This window comes from Aptenodytes patagonicus, chromosome 14, assembly GCF_965638725.1.
Source record: "Aptenodytes patagonicus chromosome 14, bAptPat1.pri.cur, whole genome shotgun sequence".
Classification (NCBI taxonomy): Eukaryota; Metazoa; Chordata; class Aves; order Sphenisciformes; family Spheniscidae; genus Aptenodytes; species Aptenodytes patagonicus.
In genome coordinates this window covers 18,473,890-18,501,027 of record NC_134962.1, presented here as the reverse complement: position 1 = coordinate 18,501,027, position 27,138 = coordinate 18,473,890, and the positions used below count along the sequence as shown (strand labels likewise).

The window sequence follows — 27,138 nt, the reverse complement described above, 5'->3', positions numbered from 1 at the left end:
GGGGAGCACGCAGGAAGAGTAAGAGACATGCTCTGCAATGAGTCTGCAGCACAGTCAGCATGGGAGACTCCGGCTCAGAGCAGACTCTCACCCAGGCTGCAGGAGCAAGAGCAGGACCTCCGAAGGGGCCACAGGGGACCGAATGCCGAGGTGAGCCAGGAAGCCGCTGACAATTGCTGAACTGAGAGCAAAATCAGACAGAAAGATTAAACCTGCACAGCCACAAACGGCCAGATGGTGGATTTCTTTTCTAAACTTTTTGATTCTAATCTGCTCATCCAGCAAATCTGAGTTTTTTCTGCCTTCCTAGAAACTCAAAAGCTTTTTGAAGGTTTTTTGAAAGAAAAGGTACAGGGCGTCCCCACCACTGCTTACAAGCAGCTTTTTTTAGATTGCTGAACCAGCTCTTCCCAATCCACTCACTTGTGAACTCTCCAGAAAATGGCTGTCACAGCCTCAGGACTTCATTTGAATCTGTTCAGAGGATATTCTGTAGGTAGATGCACACACTTTTCTCTTCCCAAGGTCTCAGCAATCTGAATGCAATTGCCCTGGACCAAATCTGGGTAACTTGTTATTACAGCACGAGATCTGACTCGTTCTACATGATTATTCACCACAACTTCACTTGAGTACCCTGCTATGCTAACAGCAATATGGCTTTTGGTTTGAAACATGCAAAGGGGCACATTTGTCCAAAAAAGGCCACAAAAATTTCTCAAAAGAGAATGCTTTGTAGCAGAGAGACCTGGTAAAGCACATCTCCAAATGCAGAGGCAAAGGGAAGGGTGGGGTATTGGCGACCTGGGCTATCCTCTGCTCCAACCATGTTAAAGACTCCTTGTAAAAGATCTGCAGACATGTCTGCCCAGGAAACAATGAATTCTCTCCCTCCACTCCTCCTGTTATTTAAAGAAACAAACATGTCATTTCATAAGCTGAAAGCAAGTTTAAAATACCACAACAAAGCAGCATAAATATTCATAGCACACAGAAGAGCTCTGTAGAAGATAGGCTACAGGCAAAGCAAAAGGTTTGCCTGGAATGATCTGTGTATAAATCATACATTTTTCTGTAAATGTCCCAGTATCACCTGCTTTGCAAGTATTCCTCTTGCCTCCATTTATATATGACTATAAATACACTCAAATACCCCAATTTAAACCATCCATCCCTTTCCAAAGGCCTCCCGAAGGCTGGAGTAGACTCTGTGCTCTTTGAAAATCAGTAAGACAAGAACTGAGGAAAGATATTTGGTGAATCATTAGCACAGAGACTAGAAATGAGGGTAGGACACAGAAGGCTGCAAAAAAACCAAGGCAGGTGAGCCTCAGAAAGAAACCATCTACCTATAAATAAGAAACATGCTCGCATGCTTACTCCAAGATAAGGGTGCTCTCAACTTATATCATTTCGATATACAAAAAAAGAAGTGTTAAAGTAAGTTCAGTAAGTCAAGAGCACGAGTACTACAGACCTGCACCCACAGAGCCAGCAGTGTAAACTGCACCGCTTGTGGGTACTTAGGCTCCAGTTTCTATTCGGCGAAGTTCTAGCAGTACCACTCTCCACAGGGTTACAAGCTTCAAGAGTTGGATCTTGAATCCAACTCTCTGGGCACCTCCTTGAATATTCTGTTTTATTATGGAGGTGCAATTTCCCCACAGTGTTTAGGAACTCAGTGCAACAAAATCTTGTATTCAGAGGCTGAAAATTCTTGTTCATTCATCTCGACTCATACATCAACTTGACTACAGCTTCTAATTTGTTAACTCCATAGCCCATTATACTCCTGCTTTGTATGTTAACCGCATTGAGGCAAAATTACACAAGACAGTTATCAAGCTATGCTACAAAACATGGCATTAAATGTTCCTAAATATACGCTCCCTTGTCTGGCAGCCCAGCAGAGGCCAGCTGAAGAAGCCTCCTCTCTAGGGACTGACTACACTTACAGTCATGACAATGTGGGTTAGGTTTCCAAGAACTGCCCTCTGACACAGCTACCTGCTGCTTACGAGATGGAAAGAAGAAATGCTGCTCCAGGGTGTGCAAAGGAAGATGGGAATAAACCCAGAATTTGCAGCCAGTGCAAGAACTAAAGTAAACTACCCACAGCCCTCAGGTTTGCAGCTCAGGCATCTGTTCAGCCATGTGTGTTGTGTAGCTTTTCACTACAGCTTTTTCCTTTCCACATAAGGCTTCCTGTGCCTCCTTTGCTTCTCTCTCTCGTACACACCGGAAGACAAGCTGCCTGACAATGCTCCTCACTCTGGCCGGGCAGACCGCAGTCTTGGCATATAGATCTTAAGTAAAATAAGTTTCATTTATGGCCTTTGAGACCCTTGGGCATTCCTGTTATGTTGCTCTCCAGTCCTTTGTAAGCCTCTTGACAGCAGCATGCTTCCTAACGACCTGCATAGGCTACTCTGTTTTCTATCCTGAAATGCTGGCTGACACGGTAAACTTCCAGCAAAACAGGCAAAGGGTCCAAATTCACTTTCAAAATATTTTCCTAGGTTACTTACTTTGTGTTCCAGCTCATATATTTTTGGGAATGCACCACATGGTGCTCCACCTCCAAGACAAACTGCAAGCCTGCAGAGAGAAATTACGTTCCGCTTAACCAGCACAGTGCCAGCTACTGCACATGAGCGACAGCAGCTTTGTTACACAGCATGCTTTTACCTCCTTTAAATCTGGGCTACACTCAGGACAGAAATGCCAGCTGCTAAATATAATTTCTAAGGAGTTTAAACGAGACCTACATTTAACAATGGTTTTGTAAGGCAAAGGTCTGTGCCTAGCTTTCCATTAATTTTGGAGAACGAGTCCAATTCTAATTACAAGAAGCATCACACTGCCATGTGCGTAACTGAGCTCAGCTAGCAGGACGTTATCCTTAGCCACCATTTCATTAACAGGCATCAGCTATAGGGCTGATTAAGCAAGAATGCAAGAAAAATGTAGAAGTCTTCAAATTGTTTTGAGTTACCTGGACCAGTGCCCATGAAAACACTGAACCATGCTGAGCTCCCCTGTACAGTACAGTCCAAGAAGTTTTAGAGTGGGGATATCCAGGATATAAACTGGAATAGGAAATTTCTCCTATGAAAATGATGCAAATTATTGTCTCCAAAACAGCCTTTTCTGGTCATGGTATCTCTTTCAAATAGCTTTACAGCACTTCCCTTAATAAGCTGTTCTCCCCACTGCAAATGAAATAAGCAGTGGCTATTATTATCAGTTATGTCATTCACATGATTTTTCCATGTCCCTTTCTTGCCCACTGGCACCGCTCTAAAGCAATACCTGCATTATCCAGCGTCAGCAGCTCACACAGCTCAAACTAAACCAGATCCATTTTTATCAGTTTTATGATGAAGGACACGTTAAAATAGATCTGTTCAAAGATGCTTTCCCCTCTACTGATCCACCTGCTTCCACAGCCCCCGTAGTTCAGGGGGTCCCACCCAGGTATGGGTGAGGGCTCTGAAGGCTTCAGTGGGACATTTGCCCCAACCAAAACATTCATAGCGTCTTCATCAGCACTGCCTACCACCGCAGCTTCTCCCCATGACATCTCCTCTATCCGTCCCGTGACAACACCTTCAAGCTCTCACCCACACAGAGGCAGTATGCGTAGCTGAACTCAACTGCTCTGCACGCACACATCCTCCGATCTGACATAAGGCAAGCAGGGAAATCGGTCTCTTCGGGAGCAGCTTACCCTTAAGAAGCTTATGATTAAATCTGGCTGCTTTCCACCAGATCCTTCGGTTCCCTTTGCAGTTTTATTTTCAAGCTTGTTTCTGCTTTGTTTCAACTATGCTTCCTACTAATTGACTGTGCGTTTTTACATTTTAAGTGAAGAAAATTAATCAAATGTGAATATGTAGCCCATTGAGCAAAATAAAGCGTTCCAGAGCAAGATGGATTTGAAATCTGTTTAAATGAGATTTTAACAATGATTTTTATCATCAAGCAGTGCATTTCAATTTACTGAAATTTAACGCTGATTTTGCATTTTATTTATCTTATTGAAAAAGTTGCATTTTCACTGGCTACAAAACATTAAATTGCATTGATAAATATAGCCTTTACACCCAACTGAGCCTTCTTGCTGTGTGGGAGGAATCACCATTTAAGTTATGGTATAGCTAAACAAACATTTAGCCAGACCTCAGTTTTCATATTTTGTAATGCAATTGTGATTGATCTTTTTTAACTTATTTGTGTGAAGTACTATTGGGATGGAAGAAAAATATTCAGATCAAATGCATAAGAAAAGTTTGTAGAGTCCCTTTGATTTTAAAAATAAAACTACCTTAAACTTTTTGTGTTCACTCATATATATAAATTGTAATGATGTAATAACATATATTCAGCAGTGAAGGAATTGCACCAAGTAGTTTTGGTCACATCTCTTGGCACATGCAGCGTAATATAATGCAGCCTGGATAAACCCTACCCTTCTGTGGGTACAGAAATCACCACAGACGTGCAAAGCTCAGGAAGACCGAATATATTCTGCTCCTCAGCAGCTAAGACAACACAACTGCTTCTGGTATCAGCTTGTTCAGGTAACTAACACCCTTTCATTGTGCTGTATATGTATATACATCTAAATCACTTCTACTAATGTCTTCACAGAGCAAAACCAAACTTTTCTTACTTCATTCCAACTTGAATAAACGGATTTTGGCCATCAGAAAATAGTATACTTGCAGTCAAAAGCTGATCAAACATTTCAACATCTCCAATTCCAAGTTATCCACCAAACATGGGAAAGACCTTTTAAAGTTTTATCACAGCAAATAGATATTGTTTAGTATTAAATAATTATGTCTATTGAATATAAGAATACAGATGTACACAGAAGGCAGATTTAACTCTCAGGATGCAGTTTCACTATTTTAATCTGCTCTAACTGCAGACCGCTTGCAAAAGGGGCATTCACAGGATTGACGTAAATTTTAAGAATGCATATACATTGTATGAAAAACAAACTGCTAAAATTACATTTTTATTATATGCTTTTTCCCCCCTTCTTCCTCATTATTTAAATGCATCTTTCCCTTACCCATGTAGCACTGCTCCTTGGAGCTTCCCAGAACAAGCTCTTTCAGTTTGGCTTATTGCCCATCCTGCATCATCTGAAGGACAATCTTTTCTCAAGTACGTGTCATTACTTCAAAACCATCACAACTGCTGCCCTGCTGCCACTTCCATCATTTCCAGTCTGTGAATTAACTTCCAAGCAGAAAACATCCTTGTGTGTGTCAGGCTGAATTTTATGCGCCTTCCCAGGCAGCTGGCCAGCACAGGAGAGGCAACTCAAATTAACACAGTTAAAACCAGTAACGGATATAGGGCAACTCGGAATCAATTCAGGATGTAATTTCATTATTCATCTAACATAATTGTGGGTTGCTGCCAAAAGGGATGCTCCTGCCCTCCCTCCCTACACCAGCCAGCAATTCCTTCCTCTCCTTCCCTTGCACCAGGTCGACGATTACACAGTAATGGGGCAAGTCAGATCTGCTTACTGCCTCCTCAATTGTTTTTTCCAGGACTAGTTTTCACTTGGATCAGTGAACTGACTGAGCAAAAGGCTCCTTCAGCTCCTTGTGTACCACCTTTTTTTCTAAATCTGTCAAGTATAAAGACCTTGCTTTGACATATGATTGTAAGAAACCAGTTTTTTTGGCAGTGTTAGCTCTTCAGTTGAATCACGGAATGGATAAAGCTCACGACACTGCCAGGTGATATGCAGGGGCCTGCACGTAGCTTCAAGAGATGCTAAATCTAATCAATTTAGATAAAGTGTACACAGAATGTAAGACAGAACTCAGTTTTCTAATCTGAGTTGCCTTGTTGTAGGGTATTATTTCAGAATACAGAGGAACTAAAGTTTCACCTCACAGCCTCTGAAAAGGAACATCAGACCCTCCAGCTCTCTTCTCTGCCCTGCTCCTCCGTCCCCTTGCAGCCGTGACCCAAACCCTGCCTTAAGCAATGGCTGGCATGCCTGACTGCAACGTGAGCAGATTTAACGCTGACTTTTTGCCAGGCTAGCCTTCTGCTGTTTTAGTGAACTGAACAACAGACAATCACTGAACATCAGACAATCACATGAACATCGGGACCGGCTCATGTAATGAGGACCAGACATGTAATGAGCTCTGCAGTCAGCTCCAAATCCTGCAGTAGGCAAATATACAACTAAAGTAGTTAACTCACTACAGGCTTCACGGTGCTCCCTGGATACAAGTAACCAGGTCTATAAATTAACATCTAGTACGCATCAGCATGGGCATTTATTTTATAAGTTTCTGAAATGGATAGAAACCCTTTGATAAAACAGGTAATAGCGTCTTATTTCAGAGAGGGTGGAAACAGATACAGGATGCAGCAATTGACCATGTCTTCTTCCAGCCATGGTGAGCATCCTCCCTTATAAGTAACAGGAGCAGTTTGTAAACACCTGCATGAATACAACAGAGATATAGGATGGAAAACACCAACTGCTTCAGCAGTAAATCGAGACTGCTCAGCGTGCCCAAGGCTATCAGCTCCCTGCAAGGTACATCTGCCCAGGTACTGAGAGGTTAACTCCTGGGATGTACTTGTGTCAGACCCTGGCCCTTCCCTCAGGTGACACCGGGCACACAAGGGCTCCAAGTGACCTGCTTCTCAGAAGCAAACTGAAGCAGGGCCTGTTACAGTCGCTTTTTTAGGAAGCATTATCCTGTAGAATAGGTTACACTGGAATGATCCTTTGAAGGATACTAGTGGAAGATCTGCTTTTCAATAGAAAACACAATACAATTAGGTTAACTGCTGTAGCGTGACAGAAAGCCAGTAAATCTGGCTCATAGATACTCAATTTCAAGAAAAGAAACTATATAAAAACCGAGGCAACTTGTCAAAACAAAATAAAAAAATAGAAAAAAGCAACAAAAAGAAGAAACCCTACAAGGACCCTGGAGACTGTTAAAAATGCTGTATGGCAAGCCCAGGTAATCTGTGTGCCACTATGCAAGCATAAAGACAGAGCCACCTTATATACAAACCCTGCATGACTCAATAGGAAGTTTGAGGCGGCTATCCTGGGAATGGCTGGAATTTAAAAGAAGTGGGAACTTTGTCCAGATGAGCAAAACAGGAAATCCCATAAAGCACGGCCAACCAAATGCAAATGAGAAGCTAAGAGGACTAAAAGAAAGAAAGAATTTGAATGGTCCCTTGGCAAAGGATGCTCAAACTTATAGTTTGTGTTACTTGTTTACTTGCTAACTATGTTACTCAAACATGCCACAACCACGAAGCCAGCTACAGAGTGGATGAGGTCACCCAACCACCACGATGTACAGGGGGCACTGCGGAGTGGCAGAGCCATCACAGGCACCAGCGAATACTTGGCATCAGCCATCACTTCCACAGCTGCCAGGGAAATCCCACACCAGCATGTTTCATGGTGCAGACAGAGCACAGGAGTTAGAGCATCCACAGAAACATCAGGTGGTTCAGTACTTGTGAAAATGTTTGAAAGTTAAAACTCATTGAAGAGTTTAATTTAAAACCACATTTTTATTTTTGCTGTATTTGTAAAACTTGGGAGTGGCGGATGTTTTTCCTAAGGCACAGGTTTTCTTTCTGTCATTTTAGTGAGTTGAAGCAGCTCACCCTGTGATCACAGGAGCAAGGGAGCCAGTGCGATGATGGCAGTAAGGAGAAAGGAGAGGGGGATATGACCCACCATTCAGGAGAGCTATTAATAGAGCTCAAATATTCAAGGTTTTGGAGGTAAATAATTTCAGGAGATTTAAAAAAATGGTTTGATACATTCAGGAACAGGTCCATAAACAGACACTAGTCAGGGGGGAAAAAAAAAAAAAAAGGATGTATCCTCCGGTATCTATGGCCCAGCCTTTGTGGATCCTGGGAGAGCAATGGGGAAAAGCGGCAGAAAGCTGCCCAGCTCACAGCCTCTCCCTAAACAGCTTCCCCCACTGCCACTGTTGGAGAATTGGATGACCAGATGCACTGCTGGGCAGGCCAAACAGCATCCCTCTTATGCTCGTCTTTATCTAACACACTTTACACGAAGCCCTTACCACGCATTTCTCTACATGCTGAAACAAGCAAGTAGCAGAGAAGCTCCTCGGCACAGCCCAGGGCACTCAGCCTGCAAGGAAACTACAGAATTACCTGCCCACCAGCACCAAATGGGTTTTGACTGGGCCTGGATTTGGCCAGTTACTCTTCAATTGTGAAATGGCATCACCTGAGCAGGGAGCCACCGCCCTGTAACCCCCCCACCACATATAGTAAGATGGCAGGTTTTGGACAGCCAAGTCCCTCCCTATCACCAGATTAAGTCACCTCGTGGTGAAATGCAGAGGTGAGAGAGATGTATTTCACCATCAGCTGTATCAAAAGGAGGCCAAGAGCCCCAAAACAGATGCCTGCTCTCCCTCCCTCGCCAGTAAAACCCGTCCATCAATGACACAAATTATTTAAATCCTCTGTCCTGGAGCAGAATCATGCTACACCAGGCCAGCCGACCTTCGGCTAAATTCTGGAAGTTTGATGATAAACGGGATGCTTGAATCTGGGTGGCAGCTGCCTAGAAATAACGCGTTCGTGTGGGTTTCCTCAGTGTTGGTCAGACTATCAGACAAGAAAGAACAAAGAAAGAAAAATTATTTTCCTCCAAAATGCATTAACTATTTCAGGAATAACATCAGTTGCTCCTGAGGTTTCAGCAGCAGAATGGGCTCAGAGTCTATCTCAGATGCCCCTGCTTGATGCGGCTGCACAGCTCTGAGCAGCCCGGGTCCCAGATGAGCATAGGAGCGGGCACAGGGAAGCCAATCGCTGCTGTTTCATAAGCTCTTATGACCAAGTGGCATTTTACCCAAAATAAAAAACGGAGCTCCTTCTGATGATGGGCCTGAGCTCTGTTGATCATTGCCATTCGTCGCTGCTCAAGTAATTTGTCACCCTTGACAGGCCCATGGAGCAGTGTTTAGCAATCTCAGCACAGCCTCATGGAAGTCTCTAAGGTCTGATTCCTGGCCATCAGTAACTGATTTCAAATCACTATTCATAAGAATGACTTCCATTTGAAGTCAATTATAAAACTACATATAAAGTAGATACCTAAAATATCTTCAGAAGGAAAGTGATGTTTTCCACCAAATTAGGAATGCCTTTCTGAAAGTAGCTGGAGACCAAAGGAGGATGGCACTCTGTACCAAATATGCCTTCCCAAATTTTAAGTTTGTCAGATAAGGCCCAAGGAGGAATCTCTGACCTAATTACCAGGTGCCATGTGCACGCAAACCCAGTTTGCTCTCCACAGATTCCAGTGGCTGCTCTTGGCTCTGGATGCTTGCGAGTTTAGACCCTCCTTCAAAAGCCCCAGCCTCTAGTTCCCGAGATCTGCCAAAGTCTGACAGACACATCCTCTTAAGGTGCTTCCTGTCCTGGTGAGATCTTGTCTCTCCAAATCCAAGCCCTGTCGGCATTTTAGGCAGGAAAGAACTTCTGCTTCCCTTTTTCTCCATCCTTCTTCCCCTCCCTTTCCTCATTCATCCCCACACTGATTCATGTTAAAATTTTATGGTCAAAGTTAGAGGCAAAGCTATCTAGTGAGTGAACTGGACTGGGTAAAAAACTTATACCAAGAAAAGAACAGTTTTTACAAAGATAGGTTGAATCTGCATAGTTTTTGCTGCAATATCTCTCAGGTAAAAGTCGTCTTTTCTTTTTTTCCTCACCCAAACTTCTCCAAACCAAAGTCCATGGTGTACATCAACTCAGAGTTTAGTTTCCATTAAGAAACAATAGTGTAAGTTAAGGTGATTCCTATTAAGTGAAATTCAGTTTTGTATACTTGGGATACAGCAAAAACATTCACAATCTTAAGAGAACTTCACATCACATATCTTAGAGTGGAAATCCACGATAGCATGGACACTCCAACTAGGACATGTAGTTATTGTAAACAAAGTTCTGAAGATGTTAAAACACAAAGATTTTACTTCTTTCAAAAGTAGCTGAAGATCTCAATACAAGTGATTTAGTTTCAATACTCCAGTTCTGAATGAAGCGGAATCATCACATGGGTTTCACATTTAACCCCCCCATGTTTAGAAAGACTTGGTTACAACAGATTAATTCCTGATTTCATTCCCTAGAAACCACCATGAGACAAGGAGGACATACCACACCAAGGCGACAGCAAAGGATAAAGCTGTCTGCACCAAAGCCTAAAACTAATTCCTCAAGTAAGAAGTACTAAGAGGAAGTTTCTCAGAAGTCTGTTCACAGCCTCTTCTGCAGGTGAAGATGGCACAACAGAGACATTGCAAGGTTTCCATTTACGGGATCTGAATGTAATCGCAGAACAACGTAGGCTGGAAGGGATCTCTGGAGGTCATCTAGCACAACCTCCTACTCCAAGCAGGAGTAATTTCAAAGCTAGATCCAGTTTCTCAAATCCCTAAGGATGTAGATTCCAGCATTACACACCACTCATTACAAAAATTGTTTCATTTTATCCAATGGGAATTTCTCTTGCTGCAAGTAGAAGGTAGATGTAGAAACAATGAGATTTTTATCCTGAAAATATCATAGACCAGAATAAAATGAAGAATGAAAATCCAGAAGCAGTGACTGTTTCAGCCACACATCAGCACTATTTAAAAATTCCCTTTCTAAAACTGTTTAATAATGAATAAGGAGTCAAGTCAGATACTTCACATTAAAGGCATAGATGGAGCAGAAATTCATCTCCTCGTAGATTTTTCAGGGCAGATGTTAATATGTCAAAATAATAGGTTTAATATTAAATTGATCCCTGCTTCTGAAAAATACTCAATACTTTCCAGAATAAGAACACATGAAGAACTGCACAGGATCTGTGTAGTGCAAGATCCGTTCTGATACAGCTCAAGAGCAAATGCCTAGGAAACAGCAAAAGAATAGCACCCAGTGACACTTCCTCTTTGCTCGTACATCCACGCATACTTCAGATGAGTGTCGGTCTCTCTCAGGTCCTGTAGAAGCTTCTTCCCCAGTGCACTGAAACGCTGTTGTTCTTTCTGAACACAAAGGTTATTTATTCTCAGGCTTTGTGCTGCAGAAAAACCGGTAAGGCAGCGTTACCCATGAAATCTAGTTTTGTGCCTCTCTCCTTCCCTGATAGTCACAAAAATTGTGAACATTTTTACTTATTATACACAGAATACTCTTTCATCCCAAAATGACAAAACCAAAAAATAATATTCAATATAAAGTAACACACTCTGGAGGCTAAATCAAAGACTAACTCTTTCCGATGGCCCATTTCAACAGCTCTGAGCAGCCACAACTTTCCAGAAGTCAGTGTGTGTTGTCCAGAGAAGGACCTCCCCAGTGCAAGGCCCTTAGCAAACGGCAAGCATTAGAACACCAGCCCTGACCCTACAAAAGTCCGTTGATAATACCTTCTCTAAGATGGGCTAGCTTGCCAACACTCACCTGGAGAGAAATTATCAAATATTTTTACCTGGTTCTAATATTTTTTTCCTGTAACACTACATGCACATTTCTCCCATAATCACCTTTAAGCAGAATTTAGTTTAAAGACACTGCTGATGCAGTCACTGCAGAAATAAAATGAGAGCCCTATTCAGTTCTGGATTGATTTTACTCACTCCAATATTACTTTTTCCCCCCCACCCTCTCCAAGCTTCATTGCCTTATACTTTTGGAAAACAGCAGGTATATTTACCTACCCCATGTCCAGTATTGCAATGTTACAGCCATGAATTCTAAAGAAACCCTCAAAAGAGATTTAAAATACCATAAGATGTAATTAAGACAGTATTAGTCAGGTGAATTGTGGTACTAACAGGTGCCAAACCCAATTGTAAAGAATATCATATTAGTTTAAGCCACCATCATGGAACCAAAGTGTAGATTCTCTTTTGAGCCTCCTCCACAGCAATTTATGCTAACGAGTTTTAGCTGACTGGTGGAGAGGTCTAAGAGCACCCACAGAGTATAACACAATTAGTTATCTGTTAAGCCCCAGTAATCCAATTACTCTGGATCATACGTAATACTTTAAAAGTAAAATGATAATAACCCACCTTACCACAGAATATTCCCTCACCATCTCAAGAGCCTGATTCAGTCTCGGGCAAAGCCGTACCCTGCTCAGAAGCGAGGTGTCCCCAGGCAGACATCAGCCTCTCTCGGGGAGCGAGGTCCCTGAGGCCACACGCTCACACTGCAGCTCAGCACACACTACTGCGTTTACAGCGGAGGGGTTATCTAGACAACACCAAGAGACCCCATCACTCCTCTCCCTACTCTTTCAACCTCCGAATATCTCAAAGGTTTGCAGATTGAGGTAATACCTTTTATTTAACTAGCTGGAAATAATGACAAGCTTTTGTGACCAGAAGCGCTTCTCCGGGTCAGGAGCAGAAGTTAAACTGAAATACAACTCAAAGCACAATTCACCTGAGCAGTCTATCAATTTAAGTAAGTGATATCTCTTTTTACGATTAAGTAAAGAAATGTTTAGCAAGGTGCTCTGAATTGGCCTAAAATGGCAAGAAATGAATTTTGTCAATGAATATGTGAACACAACAAACCACAGGTAATAAACCACAAATAAATAGCACTTGTACATTGGAACCATGTCCAGTTTCCATAAGTCCAAAGCCTTCTCCTTCCGTCTGTCCTTCTCTAAATCCTATGGAGCAATCCCAAAATAACACTACTGCCACTGGTTGGTATTTTATTGTTGTATTACTTTTGTAGTAGCTGAAGCTGGAACTACCTACCACAACTGTAAGAATATGCCACCATCCCAACTCACTGTCAGACCAAGAGGATACATTAGCTCTCGATGTCACAGAAGTTTTAATACTCCAATAATAACCCCAAAATACCAGCCACAAGGCTAGGCTGTATATTGTGATCTGTACAAACTGTATTCGGCTTTACTGGGTATTTCCACCAAAACACTTCATTGAGAAGTTGCATTGATTTTGCCCGATGAAAAATGACCAGAGGGGCTGTTTCAGCTTGCCAGGCTTCATACCGCTACTCCAACATTCGAAAGGATTTCTCCTATGAACAGAGCTCTAGAGCTAAGCTTTCAAAGCCCTGTGAACAGCGTTCTGATGAAGTGTTAACTGCGGAATAAATCAGCCTAAATCCAGGGAATTGTTCCAACAGATTAAAACCTCAACGCCAAAGAGAAAGGAGGAGATCCTGCTCCCACTTTATAAATACCTCACTGTTTTGAGCCTGCCACCTGCTACTTTCATTTGGTGGTCTTAGTCCTTTTATTGGAAGAGACAGTGAATAATGGGTTCATATACACTCCATGCTGCTAAGACTTTATATGCTTCCATCATATCCTCCTCAAAAATATCTTTTTGAGGCTGAAGAGTTTTGATCTAGTTATTATTCTTTACAAGAAACTCATTTCACACCTTTGATCATTCTTGTCAACCTTTCCAGGATCTCTCCCAGTTTCACTGGGTCTTTAAGAGTGATGAGACCAGTACTCATACAGCATTCACAACACGGGTGCACTATGGGTTTACACAGCAGTATGTTTCCTAGTTTGATCACTATTATTTTTCCACAAGCATCTAACCTTCAATTTGCTTTTCCAAGCACTGAGATAATATTTTGACAGAACTGCCCATTATAACCCCCAAGTTTCATCTATGACTGGAAAGCCAATTCAGAGCTCATCACTGTATACATGCAGTGGGGGCTGTTCTCTAGGTGCGTTACTTCACTACACTGAATTTTAAATGCTATTTTATCACGCAGTGCCATAGGATTTTTCAATGTTTCCTCAAAGTTAACTCTTCTATTTACTATCATAAATAATTTATTTTTTATCAAACAAACAAACATTGTCACCTCTCTCCCATTTATTTTTCTAACTTTGACTTCTCTGTGCTTTTGGCCTCCACATCATTCTCTGGCAATGGCTAACAGTGTGAAAACACTGTATAAAATAAATCTTCCTTCTGTCCAATTTACAGCTAAATTTTTATTGGATGTCCCAACAGTCCTCATGCTCTTAGAAATGCCGGTTATTCCTGACTCACCTTCTGTGCCAGTCATGCTTTCATAAAGCTTTATTACTTTCTTTTGTGCTCCAAGTGGCTCCTTTCCAAGGTGAAAAGTCCTAACTGTTTAATGTCTCCTCCTCTTTCTTCTCATGCCATGCCTTTGCTCTCTCTTGTCACCTTTCTCTCTCTTTTTCTAGTTCTCTTATACTCGAAGAATTTGCTGGAAAAATGATGCTGGTAATGAGCTCCAGTGTAGATGATGTCTAAGATTTTACTGCTCTATAGGACCATTCTTTACGCTTCCTCAGGGAGATATATCCGAGTTTCTCTTTAGAAATGTGCCTTAATACTGCCACATACCTTCACAAATGTGTAGGCAACCTTCTACATAATGCCCTGCTTCCCCCACCACTCCCAGAATTGGGAATTTTGTTAAAAATGTTTTTTTATTACATCATTTTAAATCTAAGCTGCTCATATTCTTCCCCCTTGACCTCAATTTTTTTTTTTTTTTTTTTTTTTTTTTTTAATTAGCCCTTTTATGTACATTTTCTGCATTTGTGTATAGCTACACTAGGTTAGTGCCTGGTAGCTGCAAACGAAAAGTGTCCATCCACTACAGCAGTGGAGAAGTCCAATACTGCTCTACTTGTTCAAGAGCTTCAATCAAAAGAAGGACCCAGTGGGAATCATTACAGGCTCAAGCGTTCATTTCTTCTCAAAACGCGTTGATCTGATTTAGTTTCAGTAGTTCATCCTAATCTATTTTTAGGCTGTACTCTTGGTTTTCTTGGACCCTTCAGGTAATGCTTCTTATGTCGATATTATTCAACACAGTAAAGTCAGAAGAGATCAGTTTCATTCATCTTCTGACCCTCCTGCCTAGCACAGGATAACGAATTTCTCTATATAATTCTTTCACCAAGCCACGCATGCTGGGATTGAGCAGTGCCGTTTCTCTTGGGATCTTTTGAGTCAGCACTGAATAACTTTCCTTTTAATGAAGGGACCAACACTTTCCATTGCAGCCTGATACACTGGCACCTGATACACTCCTCCTGTTAAACATTCACCTCAGGTAGAGTTTAAACGTTTTGGTTTTCCTTCAAATGAAGCTGTAATCAGGGGAGAAACAGGGGAAGAGGTAAGAGCTCCAAGGCCACCTCCCCTGCAATGACTCTGCAGCCAGTCTGGAGTAAAACAGAGACTCTCCCCTCACCACTGCTGCCCTGCACACAGATTGAAAGCTGTTTTCTACCTTTTATTACCCAATCACCAGTAATAAAACTCGTTGCTCTTCATCTAGCCACTGCATGAGAGAGAAAGACAGCACAGCACCGCTCAACCAAGCTCCTTACTAGGCCAGTGGTGATGGCGATCACTAAATTGTGTTAATGCAGGTGTGCAGAGGAAGAGGCAGCAGCTGTCATTTTTGAGATGTTACTGCTCATCCCTTAAAAATGATGAGTACACAGTTATGCCAGTAAAAAAAGGATGGAACTTTCTAATAGCTGCACAGAAATCACTGCAGTCCTTGTCTCTTTAGCCAGATAAGAGAGAGATCCCCCTCCTGCTGCAACTGCAGTCAGGAGCTCAGAGGCATCAGAGCTCCCGACCAGCCCCTGGGAGCGCAGCACCTCCGCTCCCCACACCCTGGCTCTCCCTGTACCTTTTAGTCACACGGGTGCTTGAACTGTGCTGCAGGGATGCGGAGGCCAAGGGTGCAGAACAGGTCCCTTGATTTACGGAAAGGTGAGTGCCAGTTTTGAAAGCTAAGGCCCCAGACTATGAAAAGCAATTTGGAGTCACTGCTGCTGGGAAGACTTGGGGTTCTCTTAAAAAAATGCAAAAGAAAATTTGAGTCTAGTGATTTATGATAGAATAAAAATACTTCAGACTTCACTAAAGGAAATGTTTCAAGATCAGGATTTGAACTCTGTGAGCCTTTCCTTATTGAAAGCTTTGACAATACTAAGACTGTATTTGCTTAAATCATTTTTAGGCCAACAAGGTGACTGATGATGGCTTCTACATAAGCAGTTCATTTTAACATGGAGACATGATAAAAATAGCAGCATAAGTGCCATGTTTACAATCAATCCACAGCCCAGAATGACGTTTGAAGGCTAGAGATCTGAGAAAACATTAATACATCACATCAAAGAAATCAAACTACAGAAAAGCAAGATACCCGCATTACAACACTTCTCAGTTCAGGCAATTAATGTTTAGGTCACAAATTAAGCTTTCTGGTGCATATGTTTCAAGCCATTTCAATCTTTTTCCCCAACAACTACTACATACCAATCAGAGAAAGTACAGAGATTTATATTCCGAAGACCTCCACAAAAGGATGAATCCTATTTCTGCCTAAACAGTTCTTATTTTATGAAAATGAAGTACTGACAGTATTTATCCTGCCTTTATGTAAAGTCTTAAATTCCTATTCTACTATGAATTTCTTCAAAGGTTACTATACCACACAATGAACCATATTCTATTTCTTAATTTTTCCTATTTTGTCTCTTTTTTTTTTTTTTTTTTAAAGACAGCACAAGCTTCTCTGGCTAACTGTTTTATTGCTTTCATTGTCAAGAAACTGCTCTCTTTAATAAAGAAGAATGAAGCAATTAAAGTCAAGGGGGAAAAAAAAAGCAGTTATCTTGTGAAAGGCCAAAGGAAAAACCTCCACTATCCTTCTACTACCGACAAAAAAAAAAAAAATCTAATGCTCAGTGAATACCTCCTTCATCTGTCTGAGAAATCCTGTGCAACCCCATTTTAAAAGCTGGCGTTGGAAGGCTGTCTTGTGCTTGTTTTGCAACCTCAATAAAACATTTTTTAAACAAGGAAAAAAAAGATGAAGTTTTTTTTCCAGACTAAAACAGCTTCTCAGGATAGATGAGAAGAGCAGCTCAGCCTCCGTGCCGCAGCATCACTGCACACGCTGTTTCTGCTGGAAGCGCGGCAGAACAGCACTGCCCGGCAGCAGAGCTGAGAATGCTGTTTGCAGCTCAGCCGCAAGCAACGCAAGCACTCAGCTCACTGTCCCTTCCAAAGGCATCTTCTGCTCCACCTCAAAACGTTACAGATACCCATACGTTCTTCACTATCAAGGTTTAAGTGTCCTCCAGGAATTCTGCTCCCTTTGGGATATCATGGTTAATAGAAATAACAGGATGACAGACTTCTAAGAAGTCTTTAGGGGTCACTGCACTGCCAAGAAAAACTGTGATCAATGAAGAAATACCATTTTCTAACACCTAAAAACACTGCCAAAAATGGAATGCATTCATGTTGAACAGGCACAGGACCCCCCTCCTGAGTAACCAACTGGTGAGCTCTGCAAATCGTTTTAAAGACATTTTTATACTGGTGAGAGTGGCAGCATACATATAATTATAGCGGCCTAGAATTACCCTTGAAAACACTTCTTTTAGGCAGTTACTACCAGGCATAACAATAAAAGCCATTTCTCACAGCGTAAGCTGAATCACTATCAGAAGGGCCTGACGGTCTCATTATACTAGTGAAGATTCTGTAGTACACACATGACCAGACAGCCCTGGCACTGAAGCTGTTGCTTCCCAGATTTCAAAGGACTGCTGAATACATGCACACAGGATCTATTATGTAGTTAATAATCCTCTATAACAGCTACTGTCAGGCTACTCAAAATTTGGGAATCATTGCCAACATTCCTATGCATTTGCAAAGAATTCATGAAGACAACAGGGGAGAATACATCACATAAAATGTATCCATTCACATTCAACATGCATGAAGAGGAAACAAAAAAACAGAACAGCAAAAAGCATTTGGTAAGAAGGGTGCAAGAAGTCCCCATCGCTGTCTTGTTATGACTGTCTCAGGCTGGAGAGGGGCCAGAAAGGCTGCATGCATCCATACCCAGTCAGGTCATCTTTATTTAAAAACAAAAACAAAAACTTCCATTCACCACCCAAAGTATAGTTATTTCAAAAAGGAAGAATTTTTTTTGGGGGGGAAATGGTGTTTCTTATCCCCACACTTCCACCACCTATGTTCTCCAGCACACCACCACAGAAGTTAAGAACCAGGATACTCCCCAAGGAAATCACGTCAGCAAAGGTCTCTGACTTCCTTGCAGGTTTGGGGTGGAAACCCGGAACACAGACTGGCTGAGCGACAGGCAGTGCTGCAGTAAAGTCAATCACTCTTAAGGCAAGTAACACCTCTGAGCAAGAATCACTTGCCGTGATGACATCTGGGACGGCTCCCTCCGTTACAGCACGTCCACAGAAAAATTAGTCAGCAATTACTCGCGCAAAGCAGTCTGGACACATACACTCTTACCATGTGCAATACATCCAGACAAGCATATATGCAAATACAGTGAATAACCTGAGCTAAAGGACAACAAAATCAACCTGGCTTTAAGCCCCAGTAGCTCCTTTTTTAAGGAGCATTCTCCAACTGCAAGCATCACACTCAGCAGTTGCACATAAACAGCCCTTTTGGGTGTAGAAACCAGGAGAAATACCGACAGTTTATATTTTCTAAGATTTGGAACACTGCTGAAGAGATCAGAGAGACAGCTTTTGTGAGCAAGAGAGATCACACAAGCACTGGGTGTTTCCTGAAGCTTGACTGGCAGCAGGAATTAGACTGTGTGTTGTTTGTGGCATTTTAGTAGAAGTTTAGAAAAACTTTGTGATCCCCTGGAATCACAGTCAACGTGCCTCAGCTCCTGCTTCACGTGGTCAGCCCCATGACCGAGTCCAGAAGCAGGACAGCCATGAGCTCCAAGACCATTTAAAAACAGTTACAAATGCACAAATTAAGTGTCCAAAAGGTAATGAACACCTGGGTACCTCCCAGCTGGTGCAATGGTTCTGCTCAGTGTGGTCAAAAGAATTTTTTAAACCTTCACTCTCTTATGGCAAGACCCCATGTACTGCAAAGTTCCCCGGCTGGGGTACAACTGAGTCACTACAGCACACAGGCCGTACCTCCGCTCCTCCCTGGGGATGGAGGCCTCTTTTTTTTTTTTTTAATATGCCACTGAAAAAATAAATAAAAAATGACACTCAGCTCTCCAAAAACCCGAACTGCTTTAACTTCTTCTTGGAGGCAGAGATGATCTGAAGTTCTTCATTAACTCTTTTGTACAGACAAAGCTACAACCTCCTCTGTGCTTTTGCATTCACTCTGCTGGAAAATTCCAGCCCTTTTTGCAATTTAGACATTTGGGTTGAAATCTTCATGATGATGGGCCAGTAACTGAAAAATTGCAGTTGACAGTCCTAGATTACTCTATGCTGACTCCTCAGTCATAATCATTCAATTATATGACACAGCAGCATGAATGAGCATGGTACCAAACACTACAAAATGACAAAGGCAGCAGTTGTAGCCAGGGAGACGACGTTACAACCCGGCATTTGCAGACTGACACAGGCGAGCGCAAGGTCTCACCAAGGAGACATCTTGATGGACAATCTTCTAAACAACCGTCCTTCCTTTTGTCTCTTCCAACACCATAACAGCAGCTATAGCATTTGCTTTATATAGGTATTATACTGTATAAAATGCTGAAGGATAGTTTACCATCTTTTAAAGCAATGTCCTTGCTGCAAACCAGAAGCCAGCAGACCTGGTGGTCCTACGGTTCAGCTCCCAACTCCAAGGTATTCCCAGACTCTCCACACACAGAGATCTCACGACCACGCTCACCTTTGCAGGGACAGAACTGAGAGGCCACTCACTGCCAGGTGATCTGGCAAATTATTTGATTCATTAGCCAAACATTAATTGGATGGAATACCTGCTGGGTGTTCCATCCATTTACTGCCAGAAGTAACCAAAAACATTTAGGGCATACGAGCTCTCTTACTGACCTTTTTTTTTAAATAATGAATGTTTCCAATTAACTAGTAATCTTAAAAATGTCAGGAAAGTATAATTTTGTTCTGTGGCTGAGCTAATCCACGTGCAGATTTTCACCAAGCCCTGTGCCTTTCTCTCTGTCAGCCCATGGATAAAGCTCAATTGCATTGTAAAATGAGAAAAAAGTCTTCCCTGGCTTTCCTGAGGAGCATAAGAAACGTGTTTGGTAACCTTTTCATCCAAGCTGAAGGAAAAAAGAAGTTGAATTTGTGACAAGGACCACTTCTTTGATGAAACCATGTCAGAATGAACTACAGGAGCAAAATAGCAAAGGTAGAGTACTATACAACAGTTAAAAACACCTCTTTATCAACTGATGAGTGTGTGCTTGCTCGACACTCCCAAAGCTGTTATATTAATTCTCCAGCCATGGCAGACAAACCACACAGCACCTGAACTGACAGCACAGAAAAGCAGACTTAAACCACTCCCCAAGCCCCTATCTTCTACCATCTGGAAAATAAAGCACAAAACCACATACAAGCCCTCCTTTTCTGGAAGGAAATACACCAACCCAAGTCATATAAACATATATTTAGCAAATCAAGTTTTTATTTTTGCCTATGCAAAGGTAGACACACCTACACAAACTTAAAAAAACCAGACCGTATTGGCTAAGCAATACATTTCAAATCTACCATAGCCAAAAGAAACTGTTAAAACCAGAAGCATCTAACTTCAGTTCTCCACACAAAGACAACACAAAAAACCCCATCAGCAGAAAATTTTATTATGTATGACAACAGAACTGGTGAATCTGGATATGAATTTTCAAGAACACACCTGAAAAGCCTATTTAGTGAACAAAAATTTCATTGAAGACCTGTATCATTCGTATTTAGGCAACTTAAATGTACACAGATCCCAAATAATTCTAGCATTTACAAAACACTACAAGGGCATCAGCAGCAAGATTTGTGAATTTCCAGTTACATGTTTTTGAAATATTTATGATGCAATTGTTCCTAATAAATTAGAATAAAATCCATATAGAGGATAAAATGTAATACTAGATCCCTATTAATTTACAGAAGTGCACTAAAAATCCCTCCTTGTTCACTGTCTTTGTTTAAGAAATTCCAGATATCAACCCATGGTCAGATTGTTTTTCCGCCTCGGCACAGTGAAAATGTCCAAGAAGCAGTCAAAAAATCGATTGAATTAGTACCTAGGTGCAACTCATACCCCAAATCATACTAATCTAACTACAGCATCAAATTCATGCCAATTTGAAATAAAAAGTGCAAGTCTGTGCCCAGACACTTACACTGCCTTCAGTCTAGACTACAGTTGAGCCTGTAAGGTCACAATTTCAGTCAGCAGCAGCAAGAAGCAGAGAAATATGCACTTATCCAACTGAATTGATTCTAATTAAATCCACACATTTGTATACTATCAGTACAGCAACACTAAATCAGCATTAATTTATAATTTGTTGGGTTCATTTCCAGCCAGATCTGTTTCCAGACTGGATTCACTGCACAGCAGCAGGGGTGCTGGAGGGGAGCATCAGACAGGGCTGCGAGGACGGGCAGAACCTCTCCGTTAGCAGGGGCGTTCACAGGCGTGCGTTTATAGCAGTGACGAAACTGCAACACAAGGTAACATTCAGATAGCTACTAAACTTCGGCAGCTAAAGGGTAAATGGGAAAGGCCTTGCCTGGACTAATAACTAGCTGAAAACAGATGACAGAGGGTAGGCATAAATGGTCAATTTTCACAGGGAGGAAGACTGCCAGGAGCCTTTTGCAGTGCTCTGCTATACACTGTATTCATAAACAATATGGAAAAGGGGCCAGGGAGTGGAGTGAAAGTCTCCTGAGGATATATAAAGAGAAGGGCTGACTGAAGACCTGCAGAAAAACTCTATGAGACTGAATAATCAGGAAATAAAATTCAGTGCAAATAAAGTAGCAGTCCAAAGAAAAATGATCCTAATTTCACATATAGAGTGATGTGCTCCAAACTGATCATTAACATTCAGAACGCCTTGCTGGAGTCATGACAGACTGATAAAAGCATCAGCTCACATCCATTCAACATATAAAAAAATAAACCTAATGTTAGGAAATGATTAGTAATTAAAGCACCATATAAAGCTATAGAACATCTGCAGCTTAAATCCTGGATGCAGCACCTGTTCCTTCATTTCAAGAGGACATAACGGAAGGGGAAAATATTTTTAAAAAGGAAACAAGGTTTGAAAAGATGAATAATGAGGAATAATCTACTAGGCTAGGGTTCTTCTGCCTGGAAACAGATTACTGCAGTGACATATGACAGAAGCCTATAAAATCATCAGTTGCGTGGAGAAGGTAAACAGAGATCAGTTGCTCACTGTTTCCAAACAATACAAAAGCTAAGAGAGATGAAATGAAGCTAGCAGCTGTCAAGTTCAAATGAAAACAAGCAGAGGTAGTTCACACCTACAACATTATTTTGTGCTCTGGAAGGTCTCCCCTGGGATGCATCAGTGCTATAAATTTAAACGGACTGGAGACATGGGCAAGTTCACAGAAGAAAAATACATTAACCGCTAACAAAATAAATGCAAGCAGCATCTACCTCTTGATGCCCTACAGCTGATGAGAGACAAGAGAGCTATCAGACAGAGGTTTATATAACTTGCCCTCACCTTATGCTCTTCTCTTTTGGTCACTGTCAGGAAAGAATAGTGGACTAGATGGTTCCACCTGATTCTATGGCTGTTCTTAGACCGCAAAAATCAGTTACACCTCTGGTACTCCTCAGCCCTTCTTTCAACTCATTGAACTTGCTTACCTGGCAAAAGTTGATCTTGTGGGGAGATGGGGACACAGAGGGGCTGGATTAGTGCCCTGCTTATTTAGCAAACTGAACTGGTTCAGGAAAACATCCAGTAAATGCTGGAGGTGGTACAAGACGGCAAGAATAGGACCAGCCCTTCTGCATGCCAACCGGTCATTACATCAGTTTAAGATGTAACACGCAGCTTCACCACCAAAATACAGATGGAAAGGAAGCAGCAGATTGCCTATATCCTCTGTTCGAACACACAGAGAAAAGCCACAATTCCAGCTCTTGGGGGGAAAAAAAAGGGCTAGTTTCACGTTTTTAATCCATCTGGTAATTACGAAGAGAGTCTGGTTTATACATGACTGAATAGTAAAGGTTACTTTAAAATTAAACATCGCATTTATAACCTCTACTGTATTTATACTATATAAAGTAAGGAACACCCCTTCAGCAAACTAAAACCTGTTGTAAATACAGAAATGCATCCAAGTCTGGTAAGGACGATAGCCAAATGAAAACAAAGCTATTCCTTCCTGTGCTTCCCACAATATCAATTTGATTACAACATTAAATGGTGCTACATCAGTCACAGAAGCCAAGGGATATCACCAGATAGAAAAAAGTCAATGATCAATAAGAATATATTATTAAAAATCCAGCAAGTCTCATTTACAATTCAGAATTTACAAGAACAGAACTGAAGACCAAGTGAGATTATTAAAATCTCTCACCAACTCTGATTTGCACAGTAGAGGGCACAGTCATCCAGTCATTCCCATGTCAGGACCAAATTACAACTGCTGTGCTTAATAACTGACCTGATCTGGCCAGAATACTGAGAATTCCCAGGGAAAAGCAATAGAAAATGTTATTATTCCTCCCAAACCACATTCATATGAAAACGAGACCAGAGATGCATCAAAACACATATCAGGAATATTTTCTTCAACATTACACAGAGAAACAGTAGCAAAACACTCCTCTGTTCTCCTTTAACTATCGCAGATTAAACCAGGCTGTAATAATTATGGACACAAATAGTCTTAACCAGTACTGCGCAACTGTCCAACATGAGGCTTAAGAGTCATAAGCAGCAGAGGCATATTTACTTATATCCAAGACACAGCTGACAGATGATGAGCACAAGATAAACCCTGATAATGGAGGGTTATGGTGTCAGCACTGCCTACAGAAATAGAACTCCCTGAGTGTTTGGCTTTACCTTTTTCCAGGAAGCAACAGTGGTGGCAATCCATCTGAGCTATAATTTGTGAGAACGTCAATTAAATAATTAAAAATTAAAATCCCTATTCCGTTACACATGAAAAACGAACCCAAAAAAATTTTTAAAGCCGATTTGCTTTCTCCTATTATTTTTTTTTTGTGCTTAGACTATACTATGACCATAATTTTTTTAATCTTCTCACTGAAAATACCATACCTATATATTACTACTTTGCTATGACGTTTACCTTGAGCATGCAACAGAGGAATGTTTAAGAAAACTGTCCTAGAAACATCTTTAAGAAAATTTCCTAGCATATCTTTAAGGGACCAAAATATATGTTGTACGTAATAAAGCCTCTGAAATCTAGATGTACCACTACACTGATGCTTTCCAATGAAAAACATTAACGATCCTGTCATGTATGACCAATGTGAAATATGAGCTGCAAACAGCAGCACTGGAGGATTTCTGAAGGTGATCTGAGATCAGGAAAATGCAAATTAAACAGGTTTGTTCATTTCAATTAGTTTTTAACCTTAGATACAAAATGAGTAGCTAGGAATGTAATTACAGCCTCCAATAATGCTGCTTCCAGCAGTTGTTTAATTTTCATTTTATAACATTTCCAGCTTCTACATTTGCAAACATCTCAATACAAGCCAAGTATAGCTCACACTAAGTTTCTGCCCTCAAGACAGCCAGTTGCAGTGCCTCGTGTGCCACACACAAGCTAAGCTTCAAAATCCCAAACAAATAAATGAAATTGGAACAGTCATTGCCAATCCTGAGCCCTCTCCACAATCCCAGTCCAGTGGCCAAAAATCCAAATGAATCCTGGTGATTGCCTTGCTTCTTCAGGAGCCTACCCCCAATTCAGTGAGAGACACATTTGGTAAGCTCTGCTCCCCTAGTCCAAGTACATTACTGTACCAGAAACACTCCAAGCTGATTTTAAACTCAGCTCTTAGACTTTACATTACCTTTTGACTTTCCACCATAGACCGGTACACTAGGGCTAAACACGGTTTGACAGGCTCCAGGATTTGGGAGACTGTTGTCCTCTTGTTTCTATAGAAAAGGAAAGGCAGAAACTAAAGTAATGAGCCCCTAGGTCCTCCTATCTGAACACGGGAGACTCGTGATCACGCACCGTTTCCAGACTCCTCAGACTTGAGAGGAATCAAAAACCGGATCAGACACCAGGCTCTCAGTCGGCAATGCAACGCCCCAAGGCACTGCCGCTGAGGCAGCTGATGGCACTTCCAACACCTCCTGGGAAGCCAGTGTCAGTGCTACAGTGTCATTTGTTTTGTAACACTGCATTTTCTGCACTGGACTTTATAATGATGATTTTGAAGATAGTAGAAGCATCTGACTTTGCTGCGGTGTTTTGAATTACTCCCCGTGACTTACCTTAAATATAAAAAAGAAACGGCCTAAAGCAATAGTGCAAGTCAACAAAAAAAATTTTTTACAAGCTATTCCTTTCCCATTCACATACCGACAAGACTGTACTGAATTAAAGAAAAACACCCTGTATTCGTTGTCCAAAGTAAATAATACAACTGAGAATTCTGAGCTCTGAATACCAGAAAGAAAAGCTACAGATGAGAGCAAGCAGGAAGCCCAGAGCACTCCAGTCCGTTGTCTACATGAAGAAAATAATCTCCGCAATAAAACCAGGGGCAGTTTCGAGGCGTTTCTCTTTTTTCCCAACGAAGCCCGGTATGACGAGGGATTATTTCCTAAACCCAGCTCCGTGAGGGAGCGGTACTTTCCCCCGGCGTCTCATAACGGCAAAGGAGAGGAGAGGAGAGGAGGGGAAAGGAGCGGAGTCCTCCCTCAGCGGCGGCGACCGCCCGGGCCCCTGCGGGCTGCGGCCGCCTCAGCGGGACCCGCCCGGGGACACCCCCCGCCCCCGCTCAGGTAACCCTCGCGGCGCAGCCATTCACCGGCGGCGCCCCAGGGTCGGGGAGCGGCGGCAGCAGCGGCCGCGGGGCGCAGGGCTCGGCGGGACAGACGGTGCCCGCGGGCGCGGCCGCCGCAAGCCGCTGACCCCGCCCGCCCGCCGTCGCCGCACCGGCTCCCGCGGAGCCGCCGCGCGGCACCTGCTGCCGAGCGGCAGCCAAGCGCCTCAATGCCGCTGCGGCGGCACCCGGCAGCCGCGGAGGACGCGTGGGGCCGGCCCCAGGGGTGTACGGAGCCGCTGCCGGGCGGCGCCCGGGCCCGCGGGCGGCGGCGGAGCTCACCTGGACGGCAGGTACCTCAGCAGCTCCGGCCGCCGCGGCATGTGGAGCACTCTGCGCCTGCGCGCTGCGCCGCGGGGACCGCACATGCGCGGGGGCCGTTCGGGAGGTCGGGACTACAAACAAGATGGCGGCAGGGCGGCGAGCCGGGGGCGAGCGCCATCTTGGAGGTAGTTCCTCTCGCACCGCCTTCCGCCCGGAGGGCTGGGCCCCGGCCGGCCCCGCCGGGCTGCAGCGGCCCGCCCGGGCGGGAGGTGGCGCCGCTCCCCGCGGCCGATCCCGCCCCGTCACCCGCCGCGTCTCCTCGGCGGCGCCTTCCCCGCCACACCTCTGGTGCGCCGCCCGTCCGGGCCCGGCTCTTCCCCGCGGCCCCTCCGCCTCGGCCCCCCTCGCTCTCCCGGCAGTCGCCCGAAAGCTCAGGGCGGGAGACTCCTCCGGTCGGCTCGGCGCGCCGCCCGGCCGCCGGTCACACGCTTGCCCACGCCCCGCAGGCGTGAGCGAGGTCGGGGCAGCAGCCCACCGCAGGGAACCAGGGCCGGAGACGGGCCAGCCGCAAACTGGGGGAGCGTCCCTGCAGCAGTCCTTGGAGCCGCGCCGAAGCCTGAAACGCCTCTCGCGTTGGTTGTGGTTTTGTCTTGGGTTTTGTTCCTCCAGAGGTAAGGCTTAGACTAAATTCTTGGTAGGCCGAATAAATTTGCTTGTTCCTTCCCCCAGCGGAGGTTCTGGCAATGTGCAAGTGTGAACGCTGGGGGAGCCCTCCCCGAGGTCACGGTTATCCCTCTGTCCCTGTACCCACCGCCTGACTCCGGGGCCACGCTCCTTCCATGAGGGTAGCCATCCCAAAGGGAGAGCAAGCTCT

At 43.1% G+C, this 27,138-nt stretch overlaps 1 protein-coding gene across 4 annotated transcripts in view; it reads right to left on the bottom strand.

Moving 5' to 3' along the window:
* NDRG3 (NDRG family member 3) overlaps nt 1-26,346 on the bottom strand; it is a 68,716-nt gene extending 42,370 nt beyond the window's left edge. For all 4 annotated transcript variants that reach the window (XM_076351685.1, XM_076351687.1, XM_076351686.1 and 1 more), the window contains exon 1: nt 26,283-26,346. The gene's annotated coding sequence lies outside the window, so the exon portion shown is untranslated. The remainder of the gene's footprint in view (nt 1-26,282) is intronic.
* Between the last annotated feature and the right edge of the window lie 792 nt (nt 26,347-27,138).